An 8,177-nucleotide genomic window follows, 5' to 3' on the forward strand; every position below is an offset into this window, starting at 1 on the left:
GACCCTTTCCAAACACGACATGGACATCCTTCACCATCGAGAAAACACGCTTCCTGTTTCAGAACATAGGCTTAGCACAAGTTTCTGGTTCCCCTTTGAAATGTTTTCCTTTTCATCTTAAGGGGTGGTTGAGGGGAAGGAATCGACGATGACCCATGTACACGACCTCCCTATAATTTTTTAGATACAAGCTGTCGGTTTCTTCTAGACAATGAGTGTATGTCTGGTATCCTTTATTCAACTGTCCGGACAGATTGCTAAGTGCAGGCCAATCATTGATGGTAACGAAAAGCAATGCTCGCAGGTCAAAATTCTCCTATTTGTACTCGTCCCAAAGACGTACACCTTCCTCCTTCCACCGCAGCAAAAGTTTATCAACCAACGGTCTTAGGTACACGTCAATATCATTGCCCGGTTGTTTTGGGCCTTGGATAAGCACCGGCATCATCATGTACTTCTGCTTCATGCATAGCCAAGAAGGAAGGTTGAACATACAGAGGGTCACAAGTCATGTACTGTGACTGCTGCCCCACTCACCGAATGGATTCATTCCGTCCGTACTTAAACCGAACCTTATGTTCCTTGGGTCGTTATCAAAATTTGGGAAATCTCTATCCACGTTTCTCCACTGGGACCCATCCGCAGGGTGTCTTAGCATCTGATCTTGCTTACGCTCTTCTTTGTGCCACCATATCAATTTAGCATTGGATTTATTTCTGAAAAAACGCTTCAAACGTGGTATTACTGGGAAATACCACATCACCTTACCGGGAACTTTTTTCTTGGCGGGCTCCCCGTCGACCTCACCAGGATCATTTTGCCTGATCTTGTACCGTTTTGCATCACAGACAGAACAAGCATCCATTTTCTCATATTTTTCGCCTCGATAGAGAATACAATCATTAGGACATGCGTGAATTTTTTGTACCTCCAATCCAAGAGGGTAAACAACCTTCTTTGCTTCGTATGTTGTAGAGGGCAGTTCATTCCCCTCTGGAAGCATGTTCTTTACGCTTCCAAGTAGCTACTCAAATCCCTTATCGGTGACACCATTAGCTGCCTTCCACTGTAGCATTTCAAGTGTGGTACCCAACTTTTTAAGCCCCTGCTTGCAATCTGGATACAATAATTTTTTGTGATCCTCCAACATCTTCTCAAACTTCTTTGACTCCTTTAAAATTTCACAGTCTCTTTGTGAATCCACTAGAACCTGACCTAATTCATCAGGTGGTTGGTCTTCTACTGCATTTTCTCCAGCCTCGTCCATTTCTTCAGCATCATCCATGGGTTCATCTTCAAAGGCTCCCGCTTCATATAGATGAGCCCAGTCTGCAATATTATGATCATCATCTTCTTCACCATCTTGCATCACAACTCTAGGTTCACCGTGCTTGGTCCAAAGAGTATACTTATCCACGAAACCCTTTTCATAAATGTGGGCGTGTAGAGTGCTTCTCTTAGAGTATTCCTTTTTATTTTAGCAAAGGCGGCATGGACAACACATGAAACCTTTCGATGACATGTGGGCCTCCACCGCATCGAGAAAAGACTTTAGACCATTAATCCACGCCATGGTGCACCGGTCGCCGTACATCCATTGTCGGTCCATCGATCTACAATTTCGTATTAAGTAACAACATTATTTTACTTGTATTCATATCATTTGGCACATAACATAATGAAATACAATTGTCATTTTCACGAATTTAACATTGAAATACAAAAAATCCGAATATCCATCACATAACATGCTTAAATTAAACAACATGATAAATAAAAGTCCAAATTAATAAATATAGATTACACTACATGCTACCTACCTAATACAAACTACTCATCATGATTGCGTACCGCTGCCTGAGCCACAGCTCGACGCTCAAAGGCATCATGTTGCAAAGGCATTTCTAAGAAGTAATATTAATAACAGGTCAATTATATGTCTCATTAAGAAACAAAACTAATTTCAGTACACTAATCAAATAAATGTAAAAAAATGAATAAATTATTAGAATTAAAATGAAAACATAAATTGTAAACCATAATAAAAATAAAGATTTTTTAAACTTCTCGATGGTTTTCAATATGAGCCCGAATAAATACATCATTAGAGTGTCAAAATAATCAATGTAAAAGTCGCATTAAGAAATAAACATTTGTTTCTAATGTCAGTTCAAATACTAAACTAAATTAATTAACAAATAAAACTAATGTCGTCATTATACATGTAAAAGTACTGAATAAAACTAATTTACAAAACAAAAAAATTATCTACCTAAAAGGAAACAAACTAACACACTAACCATGACATTTGAAAATAACTGAAAAAATCATTAGAAATTAGCCATATTCAAACTATCTAATAAATCTTCTCTATGTTCAATTTATCAGTTCTATACATCTCAAAACAATGTATAAATCAAAAAAATCAACCTCATACTCACTCTTTCTAAAAATTCTAAATTTCTCTAAATATGGAGTGTTAAACAAAGAATAAAGACCATCAAACAAGAGAGAATAAAGTTGCAAACCTTTGAGACACTTGGATGAGTGGAATCCCCAAAAAATTGAAAAAATGGGCAGCACCTCCTCTCTCACGCCATGGAAGCACCCCGAGCTCAGTGAAGAAATAGTTGGCTCGAGCTCGGGGAGGAAGAAGGTGAGCTGATTTATAGTGGGCATGTTAGTACCAGTTGGAGACACCAGCCGGTACTAAATCTCTCATTTAGTACCGGCTGGTGTCTCCAGCCGGTACTAAATTTTCTCGGAGCCATTTAGTACCGGCTCGTGTCTCCAGCCGGTACTAAATGGCTCCTAGCCGTTGCGCACCGGTGTTGGTGCCGGCTCTTTAGTACCGGCTGGAGCCACGAGTCGGTACTAATAGGCTCCGATTTTTGGACCGGTACAAAATGGAGCCGTTAGTACTGGTCAAAAGTTCGACCGGTACTAACGTGCAGGGCTGAATGACCCGTTTTCTAGCAGTGGGAGTTATTATGAATTGTAATAGTATTATGCAACAGATTTGTTTTCTCTGTAGCAACGCACGAGCTTTTAGCTTTCCTTTAAATGTTTCTTTTTGAGGGAGGGTTGCAATAGCATGTATGCAGTAACTCAGATTTTTTTTCTTACTATAAAGAAAACCCCTGTAATGGTAGGGATACAAAATTAATGTTCTTTCCTTTGGATTTGCTTGCTGTGGGCATATATGAAATATTTATTTTTTGATTGCTGATTACTTTTACAGAGGGCGGGGTGACTGATGTATATGAATACATCAACAACTCTGTGAACTTAACTATTGCACTATAATTAATACTTGAATAATTATTATCTTATCATATAATCATTAATAAAAATTGCTAATGTATATGTTGGCATATATAGGCAACTTACATGGATCATGAATTTTTTCTTATTTAGTTCAACTCAATGCTACAAAATTTCTTTGTTATCATTCATTGTATTAAGTATTTTGATTTTGATATATGAATATAAAGTTTTGTTTACTGGTTTTTTTAAAACATGTGCTTAATTGTTGAATATAAATAAATATGTATAGGTTAAGTTTTTTTTGTTACCAAATTATTCCGAGTGATACTAAATTATCAGTTACAATATTCTTGTTTTCAAAGTTTCTCTTAAAAACACATCCTCACCACATGAACATCTTTACTATAATTATCATCTACTATACTTTCTATAAATATAAAATTTCTATTTAACAGGTTTTTAATACAGGTGTCTTGTGTCCCTACTAGTGAATTCTAAGGGTGTGTTGGTTGAGCTGTGACTTTTGAAAAAATTGTTGTGAGCTATAGGCTGTGGAAAAGCTGCTATGGGCTGTGAAATATTTCAAAAACCGTTAATTTTTTAAAGGTGGAGGGTGGGTAATTTTTTTCAAAGTTGCCCACCTCCACAGCAAGTAAAAGCAGGGTGGGAGCTGCTTTCAGTTTTGTACTAGAGAAAAAGCAGCTTTGACAAAAATCAGCTTTGGAAAGCCAGTGCGTTTGGTTGGCTTTTGACTTTTTAAAAAGCAAAAACAGTTTCAAAAGTAGAACCAAACACACCCTAAATGTGCGTTCAATCTATAAGTTCTTGCCATGGTAAAAGCATACACTAGGCTTGCAGGTTCATTTAAATATCTAAAATAACACCAGAACACATTGATCACATAATGTCATATTTCAGGTCTCAGATTCCATATTTCTGTGCGACTGCAAGATTCAATTCCAAACACAGTATATAATACATAGATCCAAACATGTTCAATATTTGTTGGCACAACTCTAGAGTTCAGTTCTGTTCTATCGAAGAAGACCATTGTAACATCCTGATGAGCAAAAGCTAGTAAGCTACTCAAAGAACAAAATCCAGCAACTCATTGTCCGTGCAGAAAACAACAGTCATCACAGATCAGCTATCCTGACGAGCAAAAGCTAGTAAGCTACTCAAAGAACAAAATCCGGCAACTCATTGCCTATGTAGAAAACAACGGTCGTCACGTATCAGCTCAATGATCCTGACGAGCAAAATCTAGTAAGCTACTCGAAGAACAAAATCCAACAACTCACTGCCTGTGCAGAAAACAACAGAGTAGCTCGATGATCCTGACAGCCATCATTACGAGCAAAAGCTAGTAAGCTACTCAAAGAACAAAATCAAGCAACTAATTTCCTATGAAGAAAACAATGGAATCATCACGAATCAGCTCAATGACCCTAACAGCCATCCTGGCAAGTACACGCACAGGCTTTGACACGGGCTGATCCAACAAGATTGTGAACCTGACCAAGGACTTCACAAAACCCCTAATGAGTGTGACAGAGCAAGGTTCTAAATAGCCGGCTATAGCCACCACTATAGCTTGCTATAGCCTTTAGGAGAAGAGAAAGTTAGAATATCCATCTCTTAGCTCTAAAAAACTAAATCTGCTAATAGCTAGCTATATCCCGCTATAGCTGCTAAATTAAGGTTTGTTAGTTTAGTATTGAACTTCGTCATTTACAAAATTTAGTATTTCGTCAATGTAACAAGGGAATGAAGCCCAAGATGTATTTCGGTATATGAAATTTTCTTGATTTCATGTTTATATGCAAAAATACTCATAGATTTATGCATGGTATTGAAGTAGAAATGCATAATTGTGAAAAATTTCTAGAAGATTAGAGAGTATACATGAACTATGGTTGCCATGATTCATGGTAAAATGTGGAATACTCTAGAAATTAGATATTTGTATGGTTAGATAAGTATGAGAAAAATTCTAGAGTTACATATTTTGTAAAGAAATATATATAAGATGAATATATGGCAAAACCATATGAGCCATGGAGTCCTATAAATCGGAGTGTTTCCCTCCTCTCTTGCCATATTATGGCATAAGAGGTCTAAAGTAGGAGATGACAAGATTGCCATATAATGTAGTAGTGTCATGGTATGGTATCTACATAAAGAGTGCAAGAGTCATGTGTTGTATTAAGTTATAGTGAATAAAGAGTTGAGTTCCCATATAGAGTTGGTCAGGGTCACCAATTTCTCCACACATGGTATTTATAGAATCACTAAATGGGTTAGCTAGGTTATACCCGCTATAGCCTTTCTTAGCATGTACAAACACCAGCAGCTAAATGTCTTAGCTCGCTATTTTAAACACGACTCATCCATTCCACTTGCAACCTGAAACAAAGTGAAGGCATGTTTCTCTAACTCGTCATTCAACAAGACCTCAGAATGGTGAAGCCTCCTTGAGTTACACCAAATGCATTGCAATTAACTGTCTAATTCATTAATCTGGCTGACATTTTGGACTCCGAGAACATGCCACCCTTTTGACATCCTTGTCACGCAGAAGCCCAAAGTAAATATCACTTGCCTCATGCATGTGTTCTAGGCCGGTGACAATGACCATTGGCCCCACGCACCAAGCCGCCGCCGCCTCTAGCTATAGTGAGGCGTCCTCATCTGAGGATGGCACGATGGCGCGAGCTCCGTGGTGTCCTTGATGGACTTCACCTTCAGAGGAATCTGGTCAGGAGCTCCCTCGCCTGCTACACCTTGCTGGCGCAGCGTCCACGAGATCGTAGATGCGATTGGCGACGAGGTCAAAAGTTATTGGAAGTATCCAGCAAAAACTATACAAGGATCAAGCATGTTGTAGCTCTGTTTTCCTCACGACCGCGAGGGTACATATTATTCAACATGCTTGACATTTCTGTTCGCAGGTTAGGTGAATCCTGCAGGTCGTGCTACTTCTTTTTAATGCAAGGATCGATCTAGGGCATGAAACAGTCAACAGTTTGTGTAGCACCTGACAGCATAGCCTAAGGCAGAGTAAGATAATTTTATACAGAACTGAATAAAAACGTCCTACACAAGCCTTTCGGCAAATGGAAGTGTCATTGCACTTAGGGATCTTAAACACTAGATCCATATTATACCAGTTAATATACGACAGATCTGGGGAGATCATCCTTAGCACCCACACTGGCTGCATGGTTCCAATGCCTTAAAATTGATAGATGAGGGCACAATCCTCTCGATGCATCTCTTCACAGCCTCGAGAGCTTTCTGTGCCTCCATGAGCCCTTTCCAGCTCATCTGCTAGCACTTATTAGTCTGTGCAGTCCTCCTGCCGCAACCACGGGCAGTGCCCAGTGTCATGCACGCAAGTGCTAATGCATTACGAACAATGTGACTTGTTAATTCAATCAGGCTCTTTGCAGAGCTAAATCCGGTCATCATCACATTCTTCAGATTGTAATGCAAGCATTCTGGCATCTGCCTCAAATGCAACTGATCCTTGTCAAGATCTTTAAGAACTGAATCACGTCTCTGCAAACTACCTTCATGGTTCCTAGAACACTACCTAGTGCGAGACTTCTCTTTATAATAAGCATCAAACCTCGAGTTAGCAGAGTTGCTACATGGTGTTTTTGCAAACCACTGATAGGGTCAAGTTCAGTCAATGACTTTTGATTTTGGATGCTTATTTTTTTCTTTTTTTTTACCCATTGCACCTTCAGGTTCTGGGCCTACTTCTTCCTCGGCATTCAAGTCATCCATGCATGTCTTGCTAAAAATGGCATGTCTTGCTAACTCAACGGTTGTCTGGTATGCGATCGATGTGTATAATCCATTTCATACTCAAAATGGCAAGTCTTGCCAAATTATCTAAAGTTGTTAACATCAGTATTGTTGTATTTTTTCCTACAGATATAGTTTGATATTCCATTATTTTTCTAGTTACTACAAATATAGTATTTTATTTTATTTGTTCAGTTACTGATAAGCAACCTACATTCATGAATTAGGAAAGAATCTCAATTAGGAACGTATTATTTTTTGATATGCAAATCAGTATTATTATTTAGGCAAAGTATTGATAGGCAATAATCTAAACCCAGACAATTTTTGCTATGGTATCCTCTAAGTGATAGGCTATTTTTTTTGTTATACACACAGATAGCGTTCTCATCCTAGATAGGCAATAATCTGCTATTGATTAGGCAAATTACATGCATAAGCTATAAATGTAATGTGAAAAACATAGTTAATCCAGGTGGCTATGCAATTTTTTCAGTACTTTTATCCATATGCAACTTATATTAATTCAAAAGACAAATTATCTATCTTATGTTAGCATTTTTGTGTTCTACTCTAGCATTTTTACGTATTTGCATGATCATGTTCAAATGAATTTCCTGCTCGCGGGTTAAAGATTATAGAGAGAGACAAATCTGGACAGTGCAGCCTGGTTCCAAACACCTGGTTTGACCTCCTTAATCATGTTCTTCACCAGTAGGCAAAATCATTTATATATCATAGTTTAGCAAATATTCTCTTTTGATTCAGCATTTTTTTGTTCAGATGATAGGCATTTTCATGGAATTTGATGTGTTCTATTTTCTCACATTCTCTAAGTCCATATATATCATGTTTTTATGCATAATATATCTTATGAAATAGTCTTACACTACTACAAAAACTGATTAACCGAGGTGCTTTGAAAAGGCCTCAAAGGCGGGCACATTAAAAAACCGTCTCGGTTAATGCCTGTGATTAACCGAGGCGGTCATTTTTTATTAACTGAGGCGGTTAAAAAAACCATCTGGTAAAATAGATTAACCGAGACGGTTAACCAGTTAATCATTTATGGAGGCGAACATGTATAAGACATTCGC

The sequence above is a fragment of the Panicum virgatum genome, chromosome 8K (genome assembly GCF_016808335.1).
Source record: "Panicum virgatum strain AP13 chromosome 8K, P.virgatum_v5, whole genome shotgun sequence".
Lineage (NCBI taxonomy): Eukaryota > Viridiplantae > Streptophyta > Magnoliopsida > Poales > Poaceae > Panicum > Panicum virgatum.